Raw genomic sequence first — 14,860 nt, forward strand, 5'->3', positions numbered from 1 at the left:
GTTCTCATAACGTCCTTGGCATTACTCAATAAATTCACACCATCGTTCTGGTAACGCTTTCCTGGTATTGCGTTGCTACAAAACCAATAAAGTAGTCATGTGTGATAAATTTAGTAAGTGGGAGGGCATGGAAAAATCGTCAAATTATCAAATAGATCAATATATTGATATAAAATAGAAACGGACCTTACAGACTTGTTTTGGTTTAACATTCAATTTTGTTTTCTTTGTAATACTTCACACATCTTATACAATAAATTATAAACATATTTACTGGATCATCAATTTGAATATAATAAATAAGTGTTATGGAGGCTATGTTTGAAATTTAGGAATACATGTGTATATGTTTTCAGTTTGAATTTTTAACACTGCACCTATCTGGTATTGTAAAATCATCTTTTTTGTAATGCGATTCAAATTTTGTATTCGAATAAAAACATACTTTCTTTGAGTTTCAAATTAATGTGTAAATAGCCCCACACATGTGTATTTAGTCCGGCTTAGTTTACTTGCAACTTATAACGCCAGTTCGTTAACAGCATAATGTGCTATTACTGGGCATGGGCAGGCTGGTAATAGGTTACTGGAACGTTAAACCGATTGACCACGTTATTTTGGTAATAGGTAATTGACAAATAACAGTTCATTTCATCTCTACTTATTGGCGCCAATATTCTTCTTTTTTTAACTTGCTAAAAGCAGGCTTTGAGTAACTCTTGCGACGTCAATGTCCACAGACTATTATTAGATTTATGGTTCAATCACAAGTAGATGTCACCATCCCTGGACCAGAAAAGGCTAGGAGTAGTGTTAGTCACAACTCCTATGCTATTATCATTGTGTATGTTCTGGAATCTGACAGTACTAATCGGAAATGGATTCACAACACAATGCAGCTGGACGAATCTGCTGACAATTTAACTTCTGCAATTGTGGGTTCTTTGATCTCATTTGTCCTCATTGGTTCTATCCAGGAGAGTAAAAACTTGGGAATATATGCCTATTCTCATTTCGAAAATCCTTCCGGGCTACGCCCTACTGGTCTTTAAAATAGCGAAAAATCCTATATTGGTCTCCTTTAATTAATATTACACAACTTTAAATGTAATGAACTGTTCTGTTTAAACATTGTGTTATGACAGCAAGATAATATGTTTATGTTATTTAACCACTATTAAATTATAATATTTATGTTTCATAATCAATATTTAACAGACATCAAACTCTCGTTCTCAGTCCTAAGGTGCATGAATACCTTCTTCATCGTGACAACACGACAAACTAAACCATAACGCTGGAAATATCTTAGAACAAAAGAAGATTGCGAGACGTAAGCAGATATTTTTTGACTGATATGGTTTTCTGAGATCGAGATATGCATATATGTTCTTCTTCTTCTAAGGGGCGGCCTATTGTCATGCACTTAATTGCTTCAAGGGCCTTTTGCGCGCCCCAGAAGCTCACCATGAGGCCGACCAGTCTACGGTTTCAGCAGTTCTACAAACCGCTGAAAGCTCTTAGGTCATCTTGGGGAATATTCGCCACCCTTGTCCAAGCTACAAAATATGGTGTACCACTCCTTTGCTATCAGGGCAGTCAAAAAGCAGGTGTTCAGAAGTTTCATTCTGCTCGTCACACATTCTACAGAGCGGATCCTCCCAAAACGATACCGACTCTGTGAAGATGCTTTCTCATGTGGCCATGTCCCGTAATCAGACCCTTAACCTGAGAAGACACCGATCTACCGAGTGAGAGAAGGTCAGACGCCACCCTAGGGAAAGGCTACTGTAGAACCATTCTGCTCATTCTCAGACCCGGGTGCAGCCTCCCTCCACTTTCTCTCATGTTCAGTATGAACCCATTCCAAGGACAGCCCCAAAGGATAAATATCTAGAAATTTTACATAAAATTTGAGGTCACATCATATTGGACGCTGAGCCCAAGTTAGCCGGGGACATCAGCCCTTTCGTCTCCCTCCCCCATGACAGGAACCTAACAAACAGCCACATTCTGGCAATGGAAAAAACGACTTGATAGCAATCCCAAACAAGTTTGGAATTGAACACACAAGATTCCAACGCTTTTAATACTGCCGGGCTATCTGTGAAAATGCTAATCGTCTTAGTCCTATACCGCAGACAAAGATTCTCACAAGCGCATTCCATAATAGCTGTGACTTCTGTCTGAAAGACTGTGGGATAAGGATCCATAGCGACCTCCAGCAGTCCACAATTCCGGCGCCAGTGCCACTTTTTGTTTTAGAGCCTTATGTAAACCATTCAAGCTCCGTTGGTGGAAGAGGTTTCTTTCCCTCCAACCAAGCCTCCCTAGAGGGTATGACAATCCTCAAGATTTTGTCGAAGGAATATCTTTGTGGCATCTGATTCCTATTTCATATGCAAAGCATTCCCTCAATCAGGATGCTAATTATGCAGTGCCCTCTGCTGCAACCTGATGGCGACCAACGTCTCGCCTGCTGAAAACAGTTAGGCACACCTCCTGGCTATAGCCCGAATGACGATGTCCAGGGGGGCGAGGTTGAGGCATCAGTCTAGAGCTGGGCCTGGCGCACTTGCGAAGTGATAGAAGGCAAGCCAACCTTTAGATGCTGTCCAGACCAGCTAACGCCGTATTGGCCTCCGTTTTTGGCTACCAGACAACAGCCCCAAACATTAGTGCAGGTCTAACCATGGAGACATAAAGCCAATGCAAAACCTGAGCTTAAATCTCAAAGACCTACCTATCACACGGTTTATTCCAGGCTAATCTCTTAGTTAATAACAGGAGAAGATCCAACGTAGCCTGGTGGAACTCTGAACTGGCCTCTTTAAAGAATAGAGTCATGGTTCTATTCAGGAGAGCAAAAAAATTGGGAGACCTACCACAAGTCCCTGCACTGTACAAACCGCTCGGTCCGTACGGCTAAGAGGTTATAGATAAACCGCTCTCAAGGAAATCTGCGCAGAAGCAAATTTCTGAGTGGTACCGCGCAGGAGAGACCCCTCCGGCGGGGGGTTGTGGGACCAGCACTTTCTTTTTCTCTGTTTATCAGTTGTGTGGATTGTATCTCACTCGCACATTTTTTGTTTACACTGCAGCTATTTTTCCTGCTCTATAACTATATTATATTTTTGGTGCAGACATATTACAAGTGTCGCAGCCTAAGCGTAAAATATTAATTGAACAGATTAATGTAGCCATAGACGTATCCAGGGAGTTTGCATTTTGTTGTTAGGTTAGCCGCACAGTGGCAGTAGCCAATAAAGAAGCGCAGTTCGTTCTTGACCCGTCCGAATTGAACGGGTCAGTCAAGTAAACGAGTTACCCGGGTCAGAGTGTCTTAAAAGATCCGTTTCACCTCGAACTCGTTTACTTTTCCCTGCCAACTGAATAAATTTGATATTTTTTCAAATCAGATATATTATTTTTATGATCGTTAAAAACTTACAATATTGTAATTAAGTTCATTTTAAAACTCTTATTAAAAAAATAACTTAACATCATATCTAAAAACTATAAAGTTTATGCGTTAGATTACACTAGGTACCCAAAATTGTTCAGTCGTTCCTTTCGTTGACTGCTAACAGTTTAAGAATAAAACCGTAATCGTATAACACACAACAGGAAGGAGTAGGGAGTCTGGGTATTATGCAAAGTGGTGGTTAGTTAATCGGTTGGATATAAAAATATCTTTTTATTTATAAAAATAAATTATTTTCAAACTAGCTATGTGTCTGTTTAATTGTTAGTAATTTATTTTAAAAAAAAAATGTAAGGGACTAACCTTACTTATGATAAATCAAAGGCATATCAATTAACTAAGTCCATTGATTATAAGTATTAGCATTTAAAATATTTAGTAATGGATCTGGTAACTTACAATACATGTTTTTATCAGTTTTAGTAGATCTATTTACATTTACTAGATTACTGAAACAATACATTTATTGTTATATGCATTCAATGTACGATATGCTGTTTCTTTCTTCCTCTTTCTGAACACTTTTTTACAAGCGGATCCTTTCGTTCACTCGGTCATTAAATTCAGTCGTTCATTTTGTTTGGTGAACACGATGACCGGTTATAACACGCTCTAGCGGGATAGCTCAGTAACTATGTACTGAACGGTTCAACTGAGCGAATCGCAGCAGTGAACGAGACCGACTGAGCGGATCAATCAGATGATCGTACAGACTCGATAGAGCAAATGCCGAGCAATGATTGGGGATTCAAGATTAAAAAAGTACATGAATAGTGCCAATAAGTTTTTTACAATATACTAATTAATCTATATGTCATTTAAAACTAAAATTATACAATGTAATAAGAAATAAACAATCCAGAAGCTTATATACATGAAATACTAAAATTACATACCAGGCATTCCCAATCTACCTTCCCTCCCAAAACTCATCAAGGGAGTACAGAGCCAGATTTATCAAATATATTTTTAACTCTTTTTTCATTTTAATAAGATTTTGTTCATTTATTATTTTTGTTGGTAGTTTTGTTTTTAAAAATTTATGGCCCATAAATCAGTTCTTTTTTTTGAAAAATTCTAGTTTGTGCTGAGGGACATTTCTTTTAAATCTAGTATTATAATGATGTAAAATTTTTGTAGGTTTTGCATTTCTCTCATTTTGTTTTATATATATTACTGTCCTCATATATGTATAGACTGTAAACAGTTAAAATTTTGTGTTCTGAAAACAAATTTTTGACAGATTCTGTTTTTTTACTCATTTTTTTGTAAGTACCTAATTTTCTAAAATGCCTGTCAAATAGTTTGATAATATTTTATTTAAAAACTAAAAATGATTCCTAATGTACAGTATGTGTTTAAATTATAAAAAATAATCTGGAACGTTGCAAAATTTTAAGTGAATCACAATCATAACAATAAATGCAAAGGCAAAAATAAACAATTCTTGTAAGAGAAGAGAAACAGCTCTGTTTATTTTAAACTTAAATGTTGAAAAATAAATTATTCTTGAAGCTTTTTTTAAGTTTCCCTTCATTCAAAGGCATTATGATTGAAGATTTAAGTAAGAGACTCCTTACTTAGGACTCCAAAATATTCTGAAATTGGTATTGAAGCCTACGCTTTAAAAACTCTTTTCTTATCAGAAATATTTTTAATTGGCCAAAAGTTTAATTTAGGTAGAAACATTAAAATTTAGTCTTTGAAAACTCATTATGGATACTTTAAGCCCATTCTTAATAAAAATATATGTTTTATGTAGTGTCAAAATACTTCTATTTCTTTCACGATTCAAACAGTAAGTTACTGAACCATGCCAGAGGGATGAATTGATCCAGATTTCAATATCTGTACATTATTTTAATTCTTAAGGTTAGTTGATTGAACTGTGATGCATTTTGTTAGATGTTAATACATTTTTATAATTTTTTTTAAGTATTGAATTGTTATAACTAAACATTATATTAAATGTAGTTATAAACCACGACTATGCTATTGTTTCTAGAACAATTAAGTGTGAATCACCTCGTCTTAATGTTCAAGGATACATACATACTGTATATGCCTAATAAAATTATTTAAAGTCAAAAAAATCATTTTACTTCATTTCAATTCTTTATTGTATTTTATTGAGTTTAAATCCTGAATGCTGTTAATTAGTTGAAAAAAAATATGTTACTTATACTGACTGGCTGCTAAGGTAAAGGGGCACTACCTCTGTGCTATGCACCTGGCTTGTTTGGGAAACAAGTTTCGTCTCTTCAGACACGTATGGACAGCAGATTTCAGCTGTCACTGTGTTACAGCGTACTCAGCTTTTTTGTGTAGCAGAATGTTGTATTTCGCACTTTCTTCAAATACCATCCCAGCCATAGTAGGAGACTATACTCAACTATATTGTAATATATTTTAGAAAGAATACTTCTTTTGTAACCTTGGATAAAAATTTGATTTTTCTAAAACTTAAGAGAAAAACTGTGAAACGGCACAACTTTTGACATTTTGGACAACCCTGTATACAAGAAACAAAATAAATTAAAACTTTATCAACATGTTTTTTGTTGGTCACCCTATCTACACCCTGCAGGAATTCATATGAGGTGTTTCCAAAAATTATCCGACCTTGACGTCTGGCATGAACGTTACTCGGCGGCAACGGCAATCTGGTCGCCTTCAAAGTACTCCCCTCCACAAGCCACTACCTTATTCCAACGCTCTTCCCACTTCCGGAAACACTCCTTAAATTCATTTTGCGGAATGGCTAACAGGTCCTTCGTCGTATCTTGTTTTATTTATTCAACATCGTCAAATCTTTTTCCTTTCAAAGGAATTTTTAATTTCGGAAATAGCCAGAAGTCACAAGGAGCTATGTCAGGATGTAGGGAGGCTGTCGTAGTTGGTTGATGTCGTGTTTGACCAAAAAACGCAGAATAAGATTTGAGGAATGAGCTGGTGCGTTGTCGTGGTGCAGGATCCAGTCACGGCTTGTCCACAGTTCAGGTCGTTTCCTTCGCACTGCATCTCGTAGCCGCCTTAGGACCTCAAGATAATACTCCTTATTCACTGTCTGGCCTCTTGGAGCATATTCGTGATGAACAACGTTTTCAACATTTTCAGCGTTTTTGGCCGTTGAAGGCCTGCCAGATCGGTCATCAATCTCCACTGATATGCGGCCATTTTTAAACCACCTAAACCACTCTTTTATTTGTTTATCGCCCATAGACACGTCACCATAAACTTTCCGTATCATAGTAATAGTCTTTGATGCTGAATGGCCAGGTTTTTGGCAAAATTTACTGCAAATGCGCTGCTCAACATGTTCAGTCATATTGAAATGCGACACACACGGCAGTACTGTACGGAGCAGAGCACTGTGACTCACTGAGTGACCGGATCGTATTCAATGCCTAATATGGGAAGGAGTAGGCTCGCCCCTCCCCTCCAATAACTGGTTCGAGCCGGTCGGTTACGCCGCGACCGCCTACTGGTCGGCGGTTGGATACTTTTTGGACAGACCTCGTATGCTGTGGAAACTACCTGGGGCTTTCTGTTCATGATCCTTAGTTTTAACCAACCATTTAAACCTGTACAACAATGATCAGTAGAATTGCAAAAATTGTATTTATTTTTTTATAAGAATTCAATTGCAATTGGCGTATTTCTATAAAATCTACATGAAGTAGAGTCTTATAAAAATGTGTTGTAACTGAAATAAAACAACTGTTAGTTTAATTTTTCCAACTATTTACCAGACTTTTGTGGCTAAGACTAACAACTAGTCAATCTCTTCATGAATATGTTACAGTTGTCACTTTTCAGCACATTTAATTATTCCCAATTTAGGATATTTCAAACTCTAAAAACGTAAAATATTCAAATATCAAGGTTCACTTATCAGTATCTTTCCTAAGAGATTCAACAATCAAATCACATTTTGACAAGTTTTTCTTTAGGTCTTGTGTGTGTAGGAGTATGCATTTCTGGCTCGAATCAATTTCATTTCCGATGATGAGTTTGCCTGCCCTGATTACAAAAATACGAGATCTATCCTGAAAATAACCCACGTTTTTTAATGGTGCGGCAGTGAGTGAGGCTACAGCCGCCATCTTGATGTCAAAACAATCTGGCGTTCAGTACTCATCAAGCTGTAGTCATGCGCATTCTGTATCTCTTTTACTTTTCTCACTGTGATGAATTAAAATGTGTGCTGCAATTGAAAAAAACTTGTGAAATGTGTTCAGTGATAAGGATTTTGTTGGCAAAAAACCATCAACCATCTATCACCAACTGTGTGAAGTTTATGGAAGTGGAATAATGAGTGAAAGCAGAGTAAGGCAGTGGTGTATTGACTTTAAAAATGGCCGCACCATGTTCATGACGATAGCCGTAATGGTCGGCCTAGCCTAGTGACTGAAGGTTTGATGTTGAAAATCAATGACAACGTTTGTGAAAATCGCCGTTTCACAATGACCGACTCTCGGAACATTTCCAACCAATTTCACGAAGTTTACTAGGTTAACCCTCTCCCGCTCGCATTGTTTCCAGGCGCTCACGGTGTTTGTAACCTCAATTAATTCGCTCTGCCGGTCGCGCTCGGTCAAAATACGCGGCGCCTCAACTTACATACGTTCTGTCATTGTAATTAACTATAATTATATATATTAATTATTTTACTATATATTGGTTCAATGAAGTTGATTGTATGAGACCAGGGAGGGGGTGTAGCGCGCACGCACACTACTATTTTAATATAGTAATTTTTAGATGGGTATTTTAGTAATTACACAGTGTGTAAATTAACTGGACTAACCCAAGTCCCTTTAACGCGTGATGATGTGAGGTGACTGGCCGTGCTGAGGAAATGCAAGGGTCAGCACTCGTCAGCACGGGTCGGCAGTCGAGTTGAGGGCTCGGAGGTAGGCGGAGGGATTGGCAATGTAGAGTGTGTGAAGTAAGTCTATTTTGGTGGAGTGAGATGCGAACACACCGGTACACATATAGTAGTTTGAGTGCGCCTACGAGTGTTTTTAGTGCATTTTGAATATAGATTGGACTCAAACAAAGGAGAAAAGTGAGTAATTATTTCAAGGACCCTTCTCAACCACTATTCTAAATTTTCCCTACGAGCTAGGGTGGTGGCAGCAAAACGCTATCCCTTTTATTAAACCATGAGCCTCTCTGGCTAATATCGGAGGGCTTACAGTGGTGACCAGCGGTGGGATACGATAATTAAACCAGCAAAATTATTTCAAAATGATTTCAAAACTTTAAAAGAACTCTAAAAGAAATAAAGAAGTGTTACCACGTGGTTGAGAAAATTATTAGAACATTTCAGTTTACACTCCATTATCCAAATAACTACTATTCTAAATTCATTTACAAATTAATTGCAATGTTATATTTCTAAATTTCGAGTAAATTCAACTTATATGAACGAAGATGGACTTGGATTAGTTCTGTGTGCTTATTACACCATGTGCAACGCCATTACACTATGAAGCGGAAGTTGGACGCCATCATCATACGTCATCATAGAACATAGAAAGGAACAAGGAGGGCATACGTCACCGGACATCCAGTGATCCAGACCGGAACTACCAACTGCCGACCACTGTCTACGCAGATGTTGTCATCTCCGTCAACGCAGTCACGATCATCCACAGCCTTCGAGATGGCAGCCCTGTCCACTATTTGGTGAGCAGTGGGAACTTTGTTAAATTAAATTAAATTTAAATCATTGGCGAAACCTAAGATTAGACTACGTATTATTAGTAAATAGTTGGTTAAATAATATGGTTCAAAATGCTTTGGAAATAAATGGTGAATGCAGCATTGAGGCCAGGCTTTAAGCATTAAACTTCTTTATTGACAAACAGATTCAGAATTATTTAAATAAGAGAAATTAAAAGGATAACATCCTAGTATTTTATTTTGCCAAAGCCTCCATGTCAGGTCGTCACCTCCAGGGCATTCAGTCCATCATGTTTTCAGCGTAAATATAAGCAGAATAACGTGTTGATTAAAATCATTTGCTTGGAAAATAGGGATATGCAATGATTCTATATATTAGCTTACTGTTCAATTTGATTGATAATTCATTAATATCTGTATACAAAAAGAAAACCCGTAGAAAAAATTTTTAATATAAGTGTAAAAGAGTATAATAGCAATAATTGTTGGAAGTAACTTGTTGCTGACTTATAAAAAGGGTAAATTTCGAATTATACTGAAAACAAAAGTGATATCAGTTAATGTGATTAACTATTAGAGTATATAAGTAATAGCACATAGTATATCATATAAACAAATACGATTATTTAATATTATTGCAGCTGTATTGAGTCACATTACAGTATTGATATAACTTGTATATCGAGGCATTGTTAGACTATTGATCCATTGATAACTCAATACTACCGATTAGTGATTGGTATCATTTGGAAATCGAAAAACTTTATTGTTTGATTGATCCATTATCGAAAATTGAAAAAAAAAAAGGGGGAAAAGTTATTTTACTGAAAAATAGGGAAACTAGTTATTCACATTGTTGCTGTCAATGTCTTTTAGGGATTTCATTTAGAGCGTTTAAGTTTAACTATTGAATATCACTGATAACCTAGAGAATTGTATAGCTACTGTATTCCAAAGAGGAAAACCAAATTTTTTTAAATTATTAAACGATGGGCACTGTACACCTAGAAGGGAAGGACCGTTGAGGTCCAAGACGCCTTTGATGCCATATCGAATAAAGTGAGGTCGCTTCAAGTAACACTAGATGAAACGTTAGCCAACGCTTCTACCTCCGCGGTGAACAAAACTGAAACATCTCCGTACCCGATGGACATGACCCTTGCAGACAGCAAGCCGTCATTTGAGCTTGTCTCAAGTATAGGCCCATTACGATGGAGAGAAAGCAGATCTAGTCGCCCCCTTCTTTGACAACATCGAAGGAATTGGAGAGCTCAGCAATTGGAGTGAAAGCTCAAAAACTTCAAGTTTTAAAACTTAAACTAACAGGCAGTGCTCTACAGTTTGCAAAGTCAGACGAAAAATGTAAAAACTCAACAACTTTAGAAGAAATAAAAGCTGCTTTTATGGAAAGATTCGGCGATAGCCTACCAGATCATTACTACTTCGAGCAATTGGCTAGCATACGACAAAAACAGAGGAGAAACTATTGAGCAGTTCTCTGACCGAGTAAAAAGGGGTCAGTGATAAAACTCTAAGAGTTACAAACAACGCTGAAGCAAACCAAATTCTGAGAGAAGAGGCCGATAGAAGAGCCATGGATGCCTTTGTAAGAGGATTAAATGGTGAAATAGGACGGCAGACCAGGATCAAGTTCCCTAAAACATTCAGAGAAGCTGTAACCACGGCGATAGCTCTAAACAACTTAGAGAAAAGAGAAAAGACCATCCGAATTTGAGGAGAAGACAAGGCGAGTTTTTGGAACGATCACCGATACTACGTGTTACACTTGTGGGTAAACCAGGCCATAAAGCCAGAGAATGCCAATCCAGGCGAGTAGATATTGTATGTTATACATGTAAGAAGAAAGGTCACAAAGAGAGGGATTGTAGAAGTAAAAGTGAAACAACTACCTATTATTGTGAAAATTGCCGAAAACCTGGACACACAGCAAACAATTGTTGGGGTATGAGAAATACAGCATTAGGAAGAGGCGCAGCTAGAGGAGGAACCTTCAGGAGCAGAGGGTATCAGCATGGAGGACGTGGATCAGCTTCGAACACGTTAAACCACAACGAGGGACCCAGGCACGCCGCTGGGAACCTCAGAAATCATTAAATCTGAACCACACGGGACTCAGACAGGCGAAGTTGAATTTCAAAGCTGTTGCCACTTTGACACAAGAAAATGTGAGTGAATTAATTGTACAAGGGTGCATAGGAGGAGTGAACGGTCTCATTGTAATCGATACAGGAGCACAAGTATCACTGATCGATAGGACAATGGCTCAGAACAAGCTAACTCCAACTGAAATCCAAATACGAGGTATCACTGGTGCTGTTATGAACGTTTACGGCACTGTAACAGAGACCTTGCAACTGGAGTTACTTGATTTAAAATGTGACTTCGTAGCAACAGATCTCCCTGAAGATTATATTGCTATCCTAGGATACGATGTTTTGAAACGAAAAAAAGGCTGTGATTGACCTTGAGAATAAGTCTCTGAGTATTGGAAACAAGATAGCATGCAGTTTCCATGAAAGAGAATCCCCTGTAACTCGAAGCAGGAGAAGTGGCATTGGCATTGTTCAATGTTCCCACGAAACAAGTTCAACAAACCTTAATCCACCAAAAAAAAATCCTGAAGGAAGAAATACCTGACATTTTAGCGTATAGTCGCACAAACATCAAAGTGCCTGCCCGTTTCAGAAATGCTTATTCAAGTAAAATTAAGCAAAAACAAAAAGGATCAAATGGAACAAATGGAAGGAAAAACAGTAATTACAGAACCAGCGTTAGTAAAAGTTCATGGCATCAATGTCGCTAGAAGCCTTTCAAAAGTGAATAAAGGAATGTGTTGGACCAAAATCATAAAATATCACCTCTGAAAATTTAGTGATATACAAGAATACGCTGCTCTGCAAAATAGAAGAGCCACACAGTGAAGCAAATAAAGGAGCATGGAAACGAGTAAATCTAACACAAAATAGGACAGAGGAATTCAATGGAAAAACTTGAAGAAAAATTAAAGCACCTCCCAACTGAAGACCAAAATAAATTAAAAAATGTTCTCCAACGCTACAAGCGTCTATTTAGCTTAGGAGGAATAGAGAATTTTGGGGTGTACTTCTTTAGTTACTCACAAAATCAACACGAGCCAACATCCTCCGATCAATAAGAAACCTTACAGAGTGCCACAATCACAGAGAGGTACTCTACAAAATTTGATACAAGAACAATTGGATAAAGGTGTAATTGTACCCAGTACTTCCCATGGTCAGCACCGGTAATCATGGTCCCCAAGAAAGCAGGTTCTGATGGTACCATCAGTTATCGTCTATGTGTAGACTATCGGGAACTCAATAAAATTACAGTTCCGGAAATTTATCCCCTTCCAGATATACATGAAACTTTAGACATGTTAGGAGGCAGAGTCAGTACTTCTCGGCACTGATCTGAATTCAGGTTTCTATCAGGTAAAAATGCACCCTGAAAGTCAAGAGAAGACGGCCTTCAGTACTCCTGATGGTCATTATGAATATACACGCATGCCAATGGGATTGATCAATTCTCCTTCTGTATTTCAACGATTGGTTGATACTACTACTCTCACAGGTCTGAAAGGAAAAGCATGCTTGCCTACATGGATGATATCCTAATCTTCAGTTCGAGTATTGATCAGCACGCTAAAGATCTTAGTGAAGTTCTAGAGAGATTTCAAGAGGTAAATTTGAGTATCCAGTTGAAGAAATGCCAAATAGCAAAAGTCTGAAATTAACTTCCTAGGCCATGTTGTATCGAGAGATGGAATCAAACCATGTCAGAATAAGATTGAAGCTGTCAAAAATTTTCCAAGACCCAAGAATGAAAAGGAACTTCGTGGATTTATAGGACTATGTAGTTACTATAGGGAGGCATGTACCGAAATTTGCCGACATCGCTAAACCTCTGACAAAATTAACCAAAAAAGACCAAAAGTTTGAGTGGAAACGAAGAAGCGGAAACATCATTTGAAAAATTGAAGACCATCCCTTGTAACTGAACCTTTATTAGTGTATCCAAATTTCTCCAAGGAATTCGTCTTAAGCACTGATGCAAGTAATGTTGCACTTGGCGCAGTATTAGGACAAGTGATTAATGGAATAGAACACCCTATCGCCTATGCGTCAAGACAGTTAAACTCTGCTGAGCAGAATTATACAGTAAACAGAAAAAGAACTTTTAGCAGTTGTATGGGCAGTAAAGTATTTCCGATGCTACCTGTACGGACGATCATTCTCCTTGTATACTGATCACAGCGCAATCAGATGGCTGCTGTCGCTAAAAGATCCTTCGAGTAGACTCACTAGATGGGCACTGAAATTGGCTGAATATGACTACAAGGTATTCCATAAACCAGGGATAAAAAATCAAAACGCTGATTGTCTGAGCAGAATTGTGTGCAAGAATACTGTGGAAAGTCTACCTATATTGGATGTGGACAGCATTAAAGAAAATCAATGTAAGGATGAAAGAGTGCCAGAGATTGAAAAAATACCCTCAGTTCAAAAACAAGTCCACAAGGAGTCATCTATATAAAGAGGCAGGACAGACAACTGATAGTCGTTTTCCAAGACGGTTAAGAGAGAAGGTTATTCGTTTACACCATGAATATCCCGACAGCAGGTCATGGAGGTATCAAGAAGACGATGTTAAGAATCCAAGAAAAGTTTTATTGGCCGAAAATGAAATTAGATGTTGTCTCCTTTATCAGAGCATGTGATCCATGCAATAAAAGAATGGATTACGGAAAAACTAAAGCACCTTTAGGTAAATTTCAAGAAAGTACAGAAATTTGGATACCGGATTTCGTGTGACATTGTTGGCCCATTACCCCTAACAAGCTCCAAAAACAAATACATACTGACAGTTATAGATCATTTTACAAGGTACGGAGAGTTTATTGCATTGCCAGACCAAACTGCAGAAACAATATAGCCCGAGCACTTGTGCAGAGAGAGTCATTACGAAGATGGGAGTACCCTGTGAATTAATTACTGATCAAGGCTCAAATTTCACATCCGAAATAATGAAAAAGCATGTGTGCTCTACTAAGAATAAAGAAACTTCAAACCACCGCATAATCATCCATGAGCAATGGTAGAAACAGAAAGAGTTTCATAGATCCATACCCAAGATGCTAAGTCATTATGTCAACCGAAATCAAACAGACTGGGACGAGCTCCTACCAATGGTAAATATGGCTTATAACTCTCAAGTGCATGATTCAACAGGATTTTCTCCTTTTGAGCTAGTCTTTGGAAGAGAGATGAAGACTCCCTTAGAAGATGATCTATTGATACAGAAGAAGATGATGGTTACCCTGATTATGTCGAAGATCTTAAGATGAAGTTGAATGCCGTAAGGAATTTGTCTCAACAATGCCAAAGACCATGCAAGAACCCAGCAAAAGAGACAATACGACAAGAATTCTAAGCTAAATAAATTTGAAGAGGGCCAACGAGTATACCTTCACGTGCCCCAAGTGAAAAAAGGAAGAGTGAAGAAGTTGTCTAGACCATGGAAAGGTCCATACACAATTGTCAAGGTTATATCAGATTTGAATGTCGTACTCCGAATTAAAAGGAAGAATGTAACTGTACATGTGAATCGAGTAAAACCTGTCACCGAGTTTAAGTTTGCAAGAAC

The sequence above is a fragment of the Homalodisca vitripennis genome, chromosome 4 (assembly GCF_021130785.1).
Source record: "Homalodisca vitripennis isolate AUS2020 chromosome 4, UT_GWSS_2.1, whole genome shotgun sequence".
NCBI classification, from domain to species: domain Eukaryota; kingdom Metazoa; phylum Arthropoda; class Insecta; order Hemiptera; family Cicadellidae; genus Homalodisca; species Homalodisca vitripennis.